Consider the following 19,011-nt stretch of genomic DNA (forward strand, 5'->3'; position numbering starts at 1 on the left):
TATATATATATATATATATATATATTTTTTTACATAAATATAACATGTTCATAAAGAGGACCTTTTTCTTAAATGGAAAAAAGTTAGTAACTTTTGACAAAGGTTCGCATTCATTTCAAAATAAAAGACACCTTGTAGGATAGGATCATGTCAAACAGGCAAATATCGTATAGTAGTTACTGTCCTGAGTGATTTAAGAAAAAGAAAAAACCTATACACAGTTTAACTTATCATTATTGTTGAATATCAGCCAAACATCTGTAAATTTAACAAAAATTAAATTAGAGCTAATTCAACTGCAACATACTCTATATTTTAGGACCATAATGCACATTTAAAATCCTTGAATTTTGTTCAGTAATAGACAGTCCACCTTAAATTCCAATGTGCCTCAAGTATGATTTCTGGTTTTTCATTCTGTGGTACAAAAATCTGTCTACGAACCCAAATTGCTTGATACATTGTAGGAGCATTATGGGTATTGTAGCCAAATGCCTAAACTGATTGTAAATGAGTTAAATAAAGTTCAACTGATCTGATTTGTTTGCTTGATGCAGTGTATAGTCCAAAAAATGCATTATATTTAAAATTAAAAGTATGCTATGATTCTTCAACCAGAGAGCCACAAAAGAGAGGTCAATGAGCTGCATATGGCTCCGGAGCTGCAGGTTGCAGACTCTTGTCCCAGTTATTTATTGTATGAGTCATGTTTTTATTTTTGCTTCTTTTGATTCCTAACAATCTTTACATTTCATGTACTGAAAAATACTAATATTGCTGTGCCCAAGGACTACATGGACTGAAAATAACCATGTTTTTAAAGTGACCCGGTCGTATTCGGGGGTCGTCTGCTTGTATTTGTAAGTTCTGGTGAAATTGTGCAACTGAGATCAGCGGCTGACCTCCTGAGTAAAACGGCTTGATCAGCTGGACATGCTTTACAACTACCAATTCAGAATGACAAATGAACCCATGGTGCGTGTCTTTGAAGTGAGGAAAACCCAGATAAAATCCTCAGGGCCACAGGGGGAACATCTAAATGCAGAAAGGACCCAGCTATCCAGCAACTTCAAACACACACCCCCATCTGTGTGAGCAGGATGGGCTTTGGTACAAGGGGCAAGCAAAGTCCCCGAGGATTTCTTTATGCTTCAAGGAGAAAAAAACATTGCCTGGAAGTAGTTTCTGTTGGAGTACAGCACTTAAAGATTCATTAATTACAAATATATAAACCAGTAGGGGAGTTCTGGGTAATAGTTGGTGAAAAGCAATGTTGATACTGAAGAAAAAAGTCCCAGCTTGAGCTTGTATTGAGCAAGCCTGGTAAGTAAATGTGCTCAAACCATGAAAACCCCATCATGACAAATCAATTCTGCAGCTCTGGACAGTCTGTTTTTTGTTTTTCACATGAGAGGTGGAGCGAGAGGGACTCGGAGTGGGGATCACTTGTCATATAAATTGACCCTGACATCATCCAACCTAGAGCAGCACGGCCTGTTTCAGCTTGCCGCTCTGACGCCCTTCGACTTACATCTCCAGTGCTGAATGTTACGTAGAATCCGTGAAACTACATCACACATTGGTACAGCCTTCTCTAATGCCACCATGAGATTCACTCCTCGGCTGTCAAACCATAGAGGTAGAACGTGAGACGAAAACTGCTGTTGGACGAGTTAACTGGGATGCTTCTCCGCCCAAAAGAATCCTCTTTTTTTGACGTTTAAACTGAAGCCTACTTATTAATTGATATTTCTCATTACGGTAGATTCAATATCTCTTTATCTGGGAACGATCGCCTCTGTTTGCCCGAGTTCTGCATGTCTTGATGAGAAGGGTTTTTTTTTTTTTCTTTTCATCTTGCCAAAGAAGCAGGATAACATTCTGCTCGTAGGAGGGCTGGCTGAGCCACGCTGTTCCTTTTCCATATTTATGACTGAGAGGTGTGCAAGGAATTGCTTCCACACCCCCTCCCACTTTATCTGTTCCTCTTTATATGCTGTCATATTTCTGTCCATCCATCTGTCTGTCTTTCCATTCAACCTCATGGTTGCGGAATATTTTCTCTACATACAAAGTAAATATCTGGCAGAGAGCTGTTTCAGTTTCAAAACTTCTTTCTTGTGTTAATAGCGCAAGTCTGACAAAATAAACGTATTTTTGTTTGTTTGTTTAGATTTTTTTAGTTGATCATTTTCTATATTTTTTGTTCTATACTTTTTGGAAAAAAACCTAAGAAAAGTTTTTTAGTGTAGCATTTGCTGTAACTGATTGTGTCTTATTTTGTTTGTTTGTTGTATTACATTGTGCAGATTTTTTTGGTAAAGTTTTAGTTTTTTCTGAGAAGAAACAGATTTCTTTTGTTTTTGTTTTGTATAGTGTATTTGTTCTAGTTGATGTATTATCTCCTGCCAGTGCAGAATGTCCTTCAAGCAGAATAAAAAAACAGCTTTTATTTCATTTATTACTTGGATAAACGTTCGTTTCTATTTGTCATGCTGTCACTTAATTTTTGATTTTTTTTTCTTATATGAAAGTATATTACAATTGCACACATTAACCTGTTTCAAGATGTAGTTTGTGAGTTCATTTGTGTAAGACGAGCGGCCCTACTTCCATTTCTGCTAGAATCCCTAGAATGCTTTGATTTAATCATTCAAGCCTTTAATTGTAACTTTCACTCTTAACTTTTAGATTATTTAAAGACATTGGTATGAAAGTAAAGATTTATTTGTGTTACAGAAAAATGTCCATAAAGTAATCCCAAAATCTTTGGGGATTAGGTTCTAGACAAGGGATAGGCAAGGGATAGGCAACTGGCGGCCCACGTCCTCATTCAACATAGTTCTCGTACATTTCAGACTATGTTTCCTCTACTGTAGAACTTAATTCCAAGCTGTAATTACATACCAGTAGATGGCGCTCACAATAATCTGCAGCAGGTGGCCTTCAGTGAAGAAGACTGGTTTATAAATAAAGCTAACAAAGATTTTGGTGTAATTTAAAATTGTACGTTTTTTCCTATCTCATTTATAGAAGTGTGCAGTCCTATGCAGACCTCTGGTAGTGATGAAGAAAAACTGTGGCCGTCCCCATCATTAAAGTTGCCTCTCCCTGCTCAAGGCCAATGACATATTGCGATGAATTTGGACTATAGATGGATGAACTCCAGAGCCTAGAGGTTGATGGTAGACAGACCGTTCCAAAGCATTGCTCCAGGCGGAGGGATGGAAAACCACCTACACCAACCAATTATGAGTTTAAAGGCAAAAATATGATTATGATTGGCTGAAAAGGAGCCGGGGTATTTACTAATTGGTTGAATGTGAACGCCAAATTGGTAACAACCCATAAGTGAGGTGGATCTTCCTTACTGACACTGCAGCTTAAAAGTCTTAACATTTATTGATCAAACTAGATGACCAATGAGCCCTAAACATTTTTTTTTAACCAAAACTGAAGGTTTGAATGTTTGAACACTATAGGGTGGGAGGTGAGCAATGCATCCCAATGACGTCTTTCTTATTTGGATAATAGGAACAAAAACTTGGACTTTTTGCAATATCTCAAAATTATTGATGGATTTTTGTGCCACAATATTTGAACAGAAGTCAGTTATAAGATAAAAATGTAAAGTTTTATGAATAAAACCTCATGATTTGCAAATGAAAATAAATATTTTCTTTCAAAACTTTTTTTTGTTTAAAAATATATGCAACGCAAATGTTTCCAGATGCGCTTTTTTTTTCATCTCGCTTTCTCCCTATCTTTGATTTTGCGTTCAAAGATATGCAAAAGATATTCTGTTGCCACAAAGCAACCCCACCCCCCTTTCCCCTCCGTGATGCTGACACCTCAAAGCTGGGAACTTGTAGCACGTATTTTCTAAGTCACAAACATTTTCCTTTTCAAACTGTATTTTTTCTGCTCCTGATTCACAACAATTTGATTAAATAAATACTCAGAAATGCCATTTTAACCTTTTTTTTGTTCTCCTTCAAAAGAAAAAAAGCGACTAGAACATAATAAAAACTCCAATAATACAATTTTCATTGAAGTGTCTTTTTCAGGAACTCACATTTTTGAAAATATGCATACAATGGCCAAAGCCAACTTAATAACCAATGAAAATGGAGGAGAAAAATCTTATTTGTAAGCACCAGTTCATGGAATGCAAATGGTTTGAAACAAACAAAAAAACACCAATTACTTGTGAAGTCAGAGTTTTATATTTAGAGGTGTTTTCCTTTTAAGGTATTATTGAAAGCAGGAGCTGATCGATTCTAAGGAACATAGAAAACGAAGGGGCTCAGCAATCAGTGGTCACACAGCCTGCAGAGCAGAGTGTTTCTCAGGAAACCATAATTAAGCCCAATTGAGGGAGGGATAAAGTCACCATCTGCAAAGACCCATATTTTCAGGAAAAACATAATGGCTCCCTTAGGTGTTTTTATTGCAACAGTCTATATACAATATATATTAATGAATTGCTCTGAGACCAGTTTCCTCCCAAAACAAGCCCCACAGGTCATTTGTTCATGTGGGGAATTAAAACCTATATTCACATTTGAGGAATATCCAATTCCTAGAGGTCTGGATAGACTCCGACATAAACAGCATTTCCCTCTCCTCTCAGCCCTAATCTTGTCTTTCTTTCTGTTTATCTCTCACCTAAAGCACTAACTCCTTGTTGTGAGGTTAATTATGATAATATGAGGTGTTTGTCAAAATGGGGAAAAAAAGGGGATTAATTGTTCATCAGCGAGTAATATTTTTGAGCTGGAATTATGGGCATATAGACTAGCGAATCAAAAGATGAGGAACATTCAGAAACACATTTTAAAAAGCTGAATAAAAGCACACATATATATATATACTAATATTAAAATCATATAATTTGTGTGATCTCATTTTTTTTTTTTTTACTCTAAAATAGTTTGCTGAAAAGTTTCTTCTTGCAGGACTTTAGCATTAATTTCACCAACTGTGAAAATGTTGTGTTGTGACTTGGAGTGATCCGGGCAAATGGTTTCCACGAAGCGCCGTGGCTGACCATGGCTGCAGTCAGTCTATCTGCAGACAGTGTGCCAATCCCTAAGAAGTCATGTAACTCTCATGATACTTAGCGGGGGATAAGAATTAAGGCCAAGTTGGATAATGGGATTGTTTTGGCCACAAAAATGACCAAACTAACCACTGACCAAACAGTGACAGAAAATGACAAATAAAGCTTTAGAATCAAGAACAGGATCAGTGTGAGGCCGGGATGTTTGCATATTTTGTTACCAAAATAGGCTCATGACAGGCCTATAAGTAAGACAGGATTTTAAGATGGTGTCTTTACGAACTAATGAGTATTGGGGCAAATAGAAATTAAATTAAGCGGGTTTGTATGTCCTCCAGGTGCTACCCGCCCCAGCTCTTGCCACCTCCTTTTTGACCCTCACTAGCTGCACGCCCCTCTCTTCGCCGCTGCCACCCTAGTCAGAGTCTAACATGCTGCTTTTCTGTTGGTTTTATCTCCTTAGCAGCCATTTAATGTTTTGGTCGTCAGGGAGTGACAAACATGTCAATGCCATTTTTAAAAGTATCGGCAAAAGAACATTTTTGGATTTCCTTGGCAACAGAGAATTTTTCTTAACCACGCCCACATTCCTAATGTGTTCATATTGTGTGTTTTTTTTGTTTAATTTAATGTGATTTATGTATCAAATTTTCACAACATTCTGGTCACAATAGTCCGTTTCTGTGAGCTCGCCAATCTAACGGCATTCAAAATCTACAAACTTAAAAAGCATTTTTCCCAAGTTGCTTCCCAATAATGCTCGAGGAGTTAGAAGGATTGAAATCCCTAAGAGTAATTTAAATTTATAGAAGGTACTATTTTTGTAGAATATTCAAGATGGTCTCTTTTTCCAGAAATCAAAGGTCGACCAAACTTCAGTTGTGGTTGTAGACTTAAGCTGAACCTTCTATGAGAAATGTTGTGAAGGTTGCTTAAAACAATGCTCTCTTTTCCCATTTTATAGGAAAATGGTAAAATTGCAAATTTTTCATTTTGCCACAAAATGGCCACCAATCCGTAGGTCCTAAAGCCATCCTATAATATTTTCAAAACTTTCTTTGAAAACGTGTTTCAGTTTAATTTGTCAATTTTTTACTTTTTTTTTCAGCCCCATAGACGATTTTTGCCCATTTTGTGTGTGCGTAATTCTTGGTTTGTAACTCATACAAGTAATTTGATGCAAAACTGTGTAGTCTTGCAGTTGTGTATCCACATGTACAAACATTTCAAAATACAAAATATAATTTACACACACACAATTTAAGATTACAGCAGCTTAAAACTAACTACACACAAGTCTTTAAAAAATATGCACAAATCGCCTGATGCACACACAAGAAAACGCATTTACGCACAAATCCGATGTGAGACTCTTTTTATTTCTTCAAGTTTTGGGTCTTAATGATGCTTTTAAATGCTGCTAGAATGCTGGATGATCAGAGTTTTCTTTTCAGCCGCTTTGAACTTAGATTGTGAATATTATCTGGTGAAAATTTGACTTTTTCCCACTTTCTTAAACACATATGCCTGATAATTCAGTCTAAATATGGATTTTTAAAAGACTCAACACAGAACTTTCTATTCTCATCACTCCCTCGCGGCTGCACTTTCCCTGATGAGTTTACTTTCTCTCCATAGTTTCTCTCCTGCTGTGATGTTGCCATTTTTCTGTCTCTTTTTTTTTAGGTGTCAAAAAATATATATTTTCAACGGTGTGTGTAAATTTTTGAGTACGTGGTAAAGTTTTTGCTTAAACGTGTAGCTGGACAGAAGAATTGCAAAAACAACAGTCCAGTACTGGTGCAGGACATTCTTATCTGTTAGATTTTTCAGATTTTTTCTTGTTGTAATATGCATACCAGAATGATCACTAAGATATGATAACCCATGCAAGAATCACTCTATTCTCGTGTTTCAGTGGCTGCTCTCAATTTCTTTTGAAATAACCCTCCTAGTGATGATGAATATGCTGCTTTCACAGTTCTTCGACTGTTACTTTCAAGGGTCTCCACTGCAAATCTCCTGTTTTTGTCTGACCCTGTCGGCTGTCGGTGCTTCTCTCACACCCACTGACTCCACGACTTCTTTTAACACGTCCATAAATCATCTTGTTTGTCCTCTTTTTGTCTCCTACCTGGCATCCCCATTTGTACTTGCTGCCCCATCTTTCTCCAAAGCGTTTAACTTATCTCTTTGTCTCTGAAACCTCCAAACTGAGGTGTTCCTCTGTCAATATGTCTTTTAGTCCCATGTATCTTCTTCAGACTAAAATAAAAAACACACATTCAGTCCAGTCATCTCCATCTCTGCCTTTCTGTCATTTTTGCAATGCCACTTTCTATGACATGTCTGTCCTCCCCGCTATATTGAACATTTTCCCTTTTGCTGCAGCTCTTCTGTCACACATTTTTCCACCCACTCAAATCCGGCCGGCACTCACCTCTTCACCTTTTTCATGCTTCCAATTGCTCTAAACAGTCGAGCCAAAGTATGTGAACTCCTGCACTTTCTTGATTTCTCCTTCTTGTACCTTCACTGTTTCACTTACTCACCTTTCAGTCCCACACCCCTTTAATATCCCTGTTACCTTCTTTTTCCTCTCGATTCCAGAGCATATGTCTACCTTTCTCTTTCACAGCTATCAATACATATGATAGTGTCATGTGCATATGCCAGGGCTCATTGAGATTCTTACCTGACTTCATTCATTTTTGTGCCACTACATCCCACAAGAGGAGGCTTGCACACAATCCTCTAATGCGCTTTCAACTCCACCATGCATTAATTCCGTCACCCCTAATGTTCGGCTTCTCTCATCCATTTATTGCATCACCAGCTCTGATATCAGACACGTTTCGAGTCAAATGACATAAGGGGATTTTGTTTTTGTCATTGCATTGTGTCTGCACCCAATCTCAGAAATTTATATCTAAATATGTGCATGTGATAAACCATCTGTCAATCGATGTAATGTGGAGGAGACAAAGAAACAAAAAGGTTGTCCTGCCTTGACTCCATGTGTCTTTGGGCAAGACACTGAACCCCAAATTACGCCTGGTGGTTGCATGTTGGCACCAGTGTTAGACAGCAGACATCAGTTTGTAAATGTATGTGTGCATGGGTGAATGGTACTGTGACTGTAAAGTGCGTGGGGCCTAAAAGCAAGATAGTAAAGTGTAATATAATTATATGCCTTTTACAATTGTGTCCAAATTTGCATAGCAAACAGAAATCTTACCGTGTAACTTCTGCCATTCACTGTTGTGAAATAAATTCCTGTAGAATCCTTGATCCAATGCTAGTAATTTAAAGAAAAAAAAGCTCAAAGGATTTTTGTCTCATGGAAGTACATTTGATTTGATGTGTTTTTGTGAGTACCAACAAAAATTAAAAGAAAAAATAATATTTGCTTGAAAATATTTGTAAAAATGGGCGGTGCTATAAAAAAAAAAAAAAGAATAAATAACAATTTTCTTTAAAACGTTCTACTAAATCTTGGCTCATTCTGATTCTAAAATGTCTTTGGTTCAACAAAACTGTGTAGCCTTTCTGCGTTCTGTGGGCTTGAAGAAGCTTGGAGTGTTGCGTGGGAGGTTCCAAGTAACTGTTGGCCTCTGGACTTTTGCAAAGAGCCATTAAATCCCATTTATTACGGATGGAGGTAATTGGTTCATTGCTGATGTTGAGTGAAGCTTGTTTCCAAGGTGGTCCAGACTCTGCTGGGGCTGCACTGTGAACTGCTTTGGGACAGAAGTTTTTTAGGGAATGTTCAGGTACAGATGGCCTTTTTTTTGTAGAAATGGTACCACAGAAATCCATCTGTTTGCAGATTAATGTTACATTGCTCTATTAAATACAGTTGTTTCCATGAAGTTTGCAGCCAAATAAAGGAGCTGAAAGGAAAATTTTACATTCAAAACTCCAAGGTCATGATCTACATATGTAAAATGAGTCAACTTTAATCATTGAGTTCAGTTTAGTTGCTGTCACAGGTGGAGGAGTCTAAGTATTCAATAGATCTGCTCATGAGTAAAGATTAAAAAACATGAAAGATTTAATATCAGCTTAGTAGATCTCCAGTGATGGAGATCTTTTCCACTGGAAACAGGCTTCAGGGCAGGAATGTCCTGGTCCTTTAGATCTACCACCCTGCTTGTTTTCAAAATGTTTGTCTCACTCATTGTGGAATACTTGGATCCAGTATGTTTAGTTATCTAGACTAACCAATTTGTAGAGAAAAGGGCATATATATATTTTCGTTTTGTGACAAAATTTTCAAAAATGCAGAGTAGATGACATTTCGTCATGCAGGCTCGCTGTGAGTGAAAACATACTTAACCTTAAAATAGCCTACCTTTAATTCATTGTGTTGAGAAAAAAAATGAAAAAAATTGAAATTGTGACTTTTAAAACTGTGAATCAAATTTAATTTTGGCTTGACGGAATCGTTAAATCCCAAGTTTTTGGATTTTGCCTTAAATCATCATAATTGAAGGACCTTTGGGAACGCTTGAAATAGATCCAAAGATGGTCAAAGTGGGACTTTAACTATCAGAATATGGACAAGTGAATAAACAAACAAGCAAGAAGCAGGGTTACCTGTTGACTGGATTAGTAGCAGCAAAGTTGAAAAAAATAAGTTAACCATTGATGAATCATAGTTCCTCATTGTTGCATAAAATAACTTACTAAATACTGACACAGTAAAACATACAGACATATAACTACAGAGACCCCCTTAGGTTTGATCAGGTACTATGCCGGCAACCTCACAGGTTTTTAAAGGGTTTTTGTGGCAGCTTCACCATTTTTTTTTCTGGTACACAAGTGTTTTATTCTATTACTGAGCAGCATAATTTATTTTTGATTTATTTACTTTGCAGATGCTGTGTGTTAAAAGTATATTTGCACCTGCATGCAGAGACAATCTAAACCACTTAAAGAGCTGAAACTATGATGAGGTCCTGTTCTATCTTAGGCTGTCCGCTTTTATCTGTTTTTTTTCTCTGTGGTATTCCATTGTACACAAATAAATTATATTTAAAAAGGCCTTGTTTTTGTGAACAAATAAGTTTATAGGCAGAGAAGAGAATGTGCACGATGAGAGGGTTCCTGAGTCTTAAGTTTGATTATGTTTCTTTAACCAAACTAATTCTATAAATACACTTAAGCAAGTATCTCAGCAAGTAAAATGTGCTTTATTGGCATTTATGTTCGAAGGTTTACGCAATAGATGTATATAGGCATTTTTACCTTAAAGTAAGTGAAGCAACCCCGCCCCTCTTCCCCTCTTCATTGTTGAGAGCTTGGAAAAATGCACGTTTGAGCTTAATTTTCTTAATATATGCCTTCCATCATCCTAAAAAAGCCAGAAAATCATTTTAAAAACACCAAAAACACAATTTTCATCGGAGAATCTCTTTAGAACAATAATAATTTAAGAGGAATTAATTTGAATCTACAAATTAATTTTATTTGTGCTATTCACAAGTTTCATTTCAAACAGAAATGTAGTAAATACTGTAGTAGTAGCTACTTTGAAGAGTTTAGTTTCAAACTTGGGCATTTAAAAGTTCTTACAGGATCACAGATCTGTATACCTTAGATATTGTGTGTGTGTGTGTTTAATTTTTTTGTGGGATAACCTTGCAAGTCCACTATCTGTCACTTTCTTAGGCGCCTGCAGTCTGAAGGAAAGCATCCGGTTTCAGAATCTGGACACATCCACACGAACTGGTACAGTGTTTGATATTATCAGTGAAACCTTATCTGTGATCAGAGTTTGCAGTTACAGCACAGACGCGCACACATACACGGATCCTGTGGAAGGTGCAAAACGATCCAGAGGTAGAGATTTCCGTCTTGGTGAGATTAGTGTAAATTAGCCATGTTTGCTTGCGCAGGTCTGCTCATGTGATTCAAATACAGGCTGGCAACTTTTAGCGCTGCCAGAGGTGAAGACAGAAGCTGAAGAAAATGTAGCAAATTAGATTAAAATAACTCAAAAGAGACACACAAGTCTAGTTTGAGCTGCTTGGAAACAAACATGGAGAAAAAGCAGCGGGGTCCCAAACCTGCTGCTGATTTCTTCTCCTGTATGTCACGATGAATCTCTAAAGGAATAGCCATGTTCTTTATTGACATCTTTTTACTTCTTTTTTCAAACTATATATTTTTATCCTTAAAAAGAATTCAGACAGCATTTTGAAAATGCTATAATGAAACCGTTTGTGAATGGAAGTCTGTAATTTTTTCAACAACAACATTTTTAATTAAAAAGATTCAGTTTAATATAAACAAATAATAACGATTTATAAAATAAAAATGAAATATTATTGATTTAGGGACAATGGTGTTAAATGTAGCCTCCAGTATTTAAACAGAGTATATATCCTAGTTCTTTTTTTAGGTTTGTTCATGGTCGGAGGCGAATAGAGAATATGTCTGAATCAGCAGTTCATATTTTTATGGTAGGAGAAAAACTGCACTTTTCCCTTTTTGCAGTTTTTTTTTTTTTTTCTGCCGCTAGAGTCTTGGGAAATTGATTAAGTGTTAAAAGTGTTGTTGTTAGTTTCTGACCAAGTGTTGCTGTGATGACAAACCACTCAACTTCAACATATCCCTCTTATTACTTTGCAACTCTATTTCCTCCTTTCTCACTTTCACTTACCAAAACTTGGCTTCAGATTTCCCGCTGGAGCACCAATACCAGGATTTTATTAGTGATCTCTTTATTTTCTTAAATTTGTCTCCTTTTTGCAGCTGACTTTCTGACACCTCAAATATATTATAGCTTTCTATAGTTGGCCTTTTTATGGGAGCAGATTTAAGCAGAAATTTTCTTTTTTAAATTTTCAAACATTTTTACCTGATATTGAGAAGAACCATCACATAACATCTTAGCATATGAGGGAGTACTATTATAGACCAGTGAAATTGAGGTTTTTGGTGTTTTTAACATAGTCTTGTGGCATTTTTCCGATGATGGAGAATATACGTTAAGAAAATTAAGCTCAAAACTGCATATCTGAGTATTTCTTTATTCAAATAATTGTGAATTAGGACCAGACAAAAAAAATGCAGTTTAAAAAATGTTTTTTTGTGGCATAGAATGTACACTGGGTGAGCCATAAATGCTCTAAACTCTCAGCAACGGGGAGGAAAGGGGGCTGGGTTGTTCCGTGTCAACAGCCCCGCCCACAACTCAGAGGTGAAATTTTTTTAAAATACCGCAGAAACTGTATCTAAGAAAATGACACTATATTAAGTTTTTTGGCTCAAAAATGCTCAATCATAAATAATTTTAACCAAGAACACTTAAAATAATCTTAAAAGTTGATCAGAATGGGGTCTTAAGGCCTTCTAAAGTTGTTCAGAAAGATCTTGTCTTTAAATACATTTTTTTATTTATAATTAATCCATCTCCTTCAATGAAGTTCAGAATTAGGCAACTTAATTGTAAATTTAAATAATACTTATAAAAAATGTAATGGAAAACATTATTCATCTACTCATTCATGTATGTAATGTGTCATTTGCAACAGGAATCCTCCCTGATAGAACAAAAATTGCAAAGGTAAATCTGCTCGACAAAAGTGGAAACATATTTTTAACAACTACAGACCAATATCTCTGTCATCTCTCAGTTTGTCCTAGAAAGACTGTGTGTTACCAGGCTGGATGAATCCATTCAGAGAGAAAATATATTGGACACTAGCCAATGTGGTTTTGGAGCCAATAATTCAACAACAATGGCATTAATGCAGCTACGAAAGGAACAGTCAATGCAATTGACAAAAAAATAAAATCTAGTTAGCATTTTCATAGATCTCAAAACAGCGTTTGACACCATTGACCATAAAATTATTGTACGGAAATTAGCTTGTATGACATTAGAGGATTGGGGACTTCAATGGATTTCTTGTTACTTGGAAAATAGACAGCAAGCAGTATGTACAAATAGTCTAGTTTATTCAACATAATGTGTGGGGTACCTCAAGGCTTGGGTCCTAAATGTTTTATTCTTTACATAAATAATATTGACAGCACATTCAAATTATCAAATTAAAAATTATCTATTATTTGCAGATGATACACACTTTTTTATGAAGAAACAAATCTAGTGGATGTAATTAAAGTGATACAATCTGTGTTAGTAAAGATACATGTATGGTTTGATATGTATAAATTATCTTTAAATTGTGAAAAATCTACTTTTTAGTTATTAAGTAATATAAATACAAACAATTATATTTTTGAAGTTGGTACTAACATTAAAACGGTAAATGAAATTCAGTTTCTGGGTGTAAAAATGTGACTTTTTTTTGGAAACTTCACATTAGTCGTGTAAAAACAAAAACGGAAGCCAGAAGGAACTGCTATTTTAACAACAATACAGTGTTGAAATTTGGGGCCCTTTTTATAAAACATACTTAACCCCAATCATAACATTACAATCACATAGGAAAACATGTATTGAAGTAGCTGTTGATAAATCCATTACACTTCTTTTGTTTTTACAGACTCAGAATAAAGGTATAACAGCTGTTACTGTAGACCAGGTCAGCATTTAACTCATGCTTTATAAGCATATTTTGTGTATTTATCCTAATTTACAAATAAAAGCACAGATCATTTAAACTGAATTATAATACATTGATTTATTAACCTATACAGTTTGCATATTTACACAAAAAACACAGAAAAACATCTGCATGTGTCTGGGTTTTTTCTGTCTTTTACTGGGGCTGACTACAATCCTTTTTGACGCTTTTAGGAAAAAGTGAGATGTACTTGTGAAAAACGAGTCACAGCAAAAGAGGCGTGTGTTCCCTCCTCTCTGCTGAGTAGGGACAGAAATACATGTCTGCAGCAGATTTGTGACTCATTTAATGTGGCGAGGGAGAGTCTGTTGGCTCCTTGTTTTTGCTGGAATCCCACCTGACAGTCTCATTAGAATAGTTTAATGAGTATCACATCCTGGGATACACCTGCACTTAATTAGCAGAGAGTGAAAATCAGATTTACATTTTTATCATTCAATGAAATTAATGTGTTCAAGGTACAATAGAAATGTGTGCATTTCCAGGGTTTACTACGGGGAATGATCCGATTGGTGGCAGTTGTTTCAAATAATTTAAAAGCCTGGTGCCTTTTGACAAATGAATAATTGAGCGACACCTTCATCTAAACCTCTTCAATTAGACTGTCCCTCTTACCTTTCCTCAAACGGTTTCAGTCTCACTAAACTTGACATGGCAGCATATTAACTTGTCATAATATTAGAGGCTAGGTATCCCTGCCAATTTTCTGAATCAATTTAAATTCGTATTCAAGGTCATGATTGGATTTTTGAGGTTTTAGTTTAACTAGGGTTCATTTTAATGCCAATTAGGCTTTTGTTTGGTTACTTTTTCTTAAAATGATCAATACTGGAACTTCTATTGCCAGTTATTAATGATTAGTTCAAAAGCAAACAGCATTCGGTGCTGTGGAGATACTAAAATTGACCATTGGTGCGCAAGAACACGGTAGGGGGATCAAGAGGAAAAAAAAAAGGATGCACACCTGGACATTTTCCATTTCAATTCCAATTTAATTGCATGACCACAAAGTCTTACATCAGTGAGGAACATTCCATGTCTTAGGTAGCAAAACAAATTAAAAAACCTGTCATTTGAGGTTCCATCTATCAAGGCATAATGTGCACCCAAATCAAAATGAACACAATAAAACCCCCATTCGGATATGATAATTAATCAATATAGTGGAAAAAAAACTTTTGAGATTCACCACAAATAAACTGGAATGAAAAAAGTCAAGGTAAGGTAATATGAACTGGGGTTTTTATTGCATATATTGCATCTAATCTGTTCCTCCTCCCAACAAACAACCATGAAAAATAAAGGAGTGCTCTTGTTATGCTTCACTGGACTAAAGGGCTTAAACGCTGCTGCTGATAGCCCCCAGTTCAAGCTGACACCACACTTGAGGGCCAAATGGTTTCTACTTAAGAAGCCTTGCCACAATGTGCTGGTGGGTGTGTGACTCCGCCTCATCATGTGCAGACTTTGCATCATTGCTCGAATCACTAATCATTTCAGGAACAACTTGGCAATTTTACTAAATAAAACACAAATGACAGGTACATTACACAAGTATTTTCAGCACTATAAGTTGACAGAAATTGCATAATAAAGAAGAAAAAGTTGCACTTTTGGGATACATTTATTTATCAAAATATGTGGCCAAGACTGAACATTTCTACATAGCAAACACTGATACCCACATCCTGTATTGGCACGTTTGTCTTGTCTTTTTGTCTGTAGTTAAAATTATTTTAATCTATATGTGTATCTATTTTTAATTTGTGTGTTTTTGTATTTGTTGTATTGTTCTGTATTTTGGACCCCGTTGAAAAAGAGATGTTGCATCTCAAGCACCCTTACATTAATAATAATAAACATAACTAGACATTTGGGAGAAATGTATTTATCCAAATATTTGTCCGAGAGCAAACATTTATTCATAGTAAATCTTGATACCCACGCCCTGCAACATTTGTTAGTGGAAAATTAACAAATATATAAGCCTACTTTTTTTTAATCAAGTACAAGTTACAGCCTTTGCAAAATTATGCAAAAAAAGAAATGTATAAAAGGAGCAACTTTTATACTGAAAAATATGAAACTGAAAAAGTAGGTTAACCCCTTAATGCTGAATATTGCTAATTTGTAACGTACCATTAAATTTAAGGACCTAACTTACTTCAATATCGCAATAAAAGAAAAAAAAAACAGTAAAGAAAATATATTTTTTATCTAATTTGAAATTAAATCAGACTTAAAAGGGGTTAAGTAAACAACCAAGCAAAAATATATGTATAATTAAGAGCATGTTGCCAAATCATTAAATTTTATATATTTATTTATTTATTTGTCTTTATTATTCAGCATCAAATTTAGCTTTCGGTTAATTTGAAAATAATAAATGGTAACATTAAAATGAACAAGTATGTTAGAGAAAAAAATACTGTAAAACAAAACAAAATCCTGGACTGCTGTGTACACGCACACACATTCACGGCCTCTCATTGAACACACTCAATGGTCTCACTAACAAACTAAACATACTATTTGTCTGCCTCGATAAACCAGTAAATGTATCTAAAAATATTTCTTTTGATTCATTTTATTTCAAACAATAAAGAATACACTTGAAATAACTTAAACTTTGAAGTTGTTTATCTGGCAAACATATATTTTTTTGTGTATTTTTGATGAAAAGCAGAGCAGTAACGATCACAATAACACTTCAAATTTCACCAAAGATTGATTAGTTTTATGATTTGAGTCAAATCGTGAAGTTTAAAAGTACATAGAATAACAAAAAAAAAAAAGAGAATAACTCACAACAAAGATCATTAGGGCAGAAGAGGCTCTTGGAGCTTCCAAATAATTAATCATGATCATTCAGTGTGCTCAAAATGTGCATGCACTGAATAATGTGGTGATTCCAGGTAGAAGGTTTGCACCACTTGGCACCACACAGTTGTGTTTCCATGGTAACAGTCATCCTACTCATTTGGCTTTTCATGCAATCATGGTCCGACTGAATATGAGTGTGTGTATGTGTGTAGGGGGGGTTGATTTAAGATAAAGTAAATAACATATATTTAAAAATTGATTTTGAGGTTATTGGGACTAAAGTCAATCAGTCAGTGAGTTAAGGGATGAAAGCCACATTTTTGTAGATTTTTGTTTTGCCTTTTTCATTGTTGAAAGGGTCTTAATTCTGTTTATAAAATCAACATAATAACTCTTAACATCCATGTTCTCATAAATTCAAAATATATTGTAAAACCATATTTTTCTGAAGGCTTTTTCCATATATTTAGAATTCTTTTTATACCGGATTATTATTATTTTATCGCACAGAAAGACGCCAGTTTGCCTGTGCATGTAAAAGCTGATCTTTCTTTCAGCTGCACACTCATTTACTTTCTACAATAAGAAATGGGGACATGCCACATGTGGAGGAGGTGGGGATTAAACTGCCGACCTTCCGTTTAGCAGCCGACCCCCGCTAACCACCACGTCATATCTGCCCTCCTGATAATTAGACCCTCTGTGTTTTCTTGTAATTGCTTACCTTCTTTCTGTTTTTCCATGCAGCAGATTCACTGCTCCACACTCTCCAGCTCACAGAAAGACATGATTCATCAGGAAATGTTACACTGCTGCTTTCTAGACTGCTAACAGATTGAATGATGTTTCACGGCTCACTAATGTTAGTCTGCTCGGGGTGAGTCATCTGTTTCCTGCCCCTGGCAAATAATCTTTGTTATTTCTTGGTGGTTAGAGTGTGATTTCCCTTTGATTTGATGTGTGATAAATGAGCAGACACTCTTCTTAGTCCTCTCGTGTTTTCATTCAAGGGTATTTGCATTAATTGGTCATTTTGAACTTGTCGGCATTTTCTTTTGTGGTTTGGAGTTTCCGTCAGAAAACTTGGCAATGGGGATGAGCTCCCAAAGAGATGCTGAGGTACATCATCTGGGGCAACAAAAGTCAGTTTGTCTGCAGCTCATACTGAAGCATTCTGTGACCCTTCATAGGGCTGTGGATCATTACTTAGGCGGCGATCAGATTAGATTCACAAGTCAAGCTCAACGATTTTTATTATAGTTATATTTTTATATTGGATTTATTAAAATATGTATATTATGAGTTAATATTTGCATTTATGAGCATTTTTATACTCGAATGATTGTGAATCAGGAGCAGACAAAAAATAGTTTGAAAAAAAAACGTATTTGTGACATCAAAAATACACTGGATGGGACACAAGCTCCCTCCTTCACTCCATTATGAAGCATCCACTTGAAGACAACTAGATTCATTTACTTTTTCGTTTTCCTCGTGCGAGCTCGCATCTGGCTCAACACTGCACAGCTGGATAGCTTTAATATTGCTCGCCATTTTTGTTGCACTGCTAATGTTATAGTTTGGAGGTGTGAGGGGCTGTAAGCTTGTGGGAGAGTATGTAAACAGGGGTTACTCACGTTAATGGTCCTGTCCACAACTCAGAGGCAAATTTTCTGCTCATGATTTATGTCCTAGAAAATGGCACGCTTTAAAAAATATATATATTTTGGCCAAAAACAGTATATAGATAAATAAAAGACTACTTGGAACACATTTACAATGGATAAAGAGATGATCGGAGTTTGTCTGCAAGACTCGACCAAAACATCTTTTTTTCTGATTCTGTTATAATTATTTGTTTTCTTTTCAACCAAAGCAAAGGTTTGACATAAACTGAGCCAAAAGTAACATAAATCCATTTCTCTGGGCCAACATCAGCATCTCTCCAAGTTTCTAAGAAAAGAAGTGGAATTTTCATGCAAATCTGTTCATGGTTTACAAATATGCCAAAGCTGGTGCCAAAATATGACAGAAATTTGTTTGCATGACTAAAAAGAAAAACTATTTACAAAGTGGCTGTTTAAAATTGTGCCTGGCTCCTTTTTATCTTGTAACTGAGGGTGAGCTCTGAGTTGCAGAACTATGTTCATTTTCAAAAAAATGTCAAATGGAATAGTGATGTTCTAAAATTGATGATAAACACAGACACTTTGAAGAAATGCTGTGTTTGTGGGAAAACCAATTAGAGAAAGTATCAGTTCAAGCTGCACCAGGCAAGGGCGCATTATAGAGTTTGGCAACCAGCATCATTACAGAGTTTGGCAACACTGTTCCCACTGCTTTCGCAAATCAATGCCTAAAGCCAAAGACAAAATAATCTTTTTGAAGAAAAAGGCATTACTTCAACTTATTTTCACTTAAGTTGCTGAGACTTCTGTACTTTGTACTAAAATGTAACTAATTTATTTTTGGGCAAATTGCCTGCATAGGTTTTCCTTTTTTTTTTTTTTTTTGAAGTCAAAA

At 35.6% G+C, this 19,011-nt stretch overlaps 1 protein-coding gene across 3 annotated transcripts in view; it reads left to right on the top strand.

Moving 5' to 3' along the window:
• The window catches only part of LOC112157392 (teneurin-3), an 800,843-nt gene that overhangs the window by 476,405 nt on the left and 305,427 nt on the right, over window positions 1–19,011 (top strand). Inside the window, exon 10 of one of the 3 annotated variants that reach the window (XM_036213709.1) lies at window positions 10,739–10,798. The exons of the other annotated variants lie outside the window; for them this stretch is intronic. The gene's annotated coding sequence lies outside the window, so the exon portion shown is untranslated. The remainder of the gene's footprint in view (window positions 1–10,738; window positions 10,799–19,011) is intronic. 3 annotated transcript variants of the gene reach the window in all.

Source organism: Oryzias melastigma, linkage group LG1 (genome assembly GCF_002922805.2).
Source record: "Oryzias melastigma strain HK-1 linkage group LG1, ASM292280v2, whole genome shotgun sequence".
Taxonomy (NCBI): domain Eukaryota; kingdom Metazoa; phylum Chordata; class Actinopteri; order Beloniformes; family Adrianichthyidae; genus Oryzias; species Oryzias melastigma.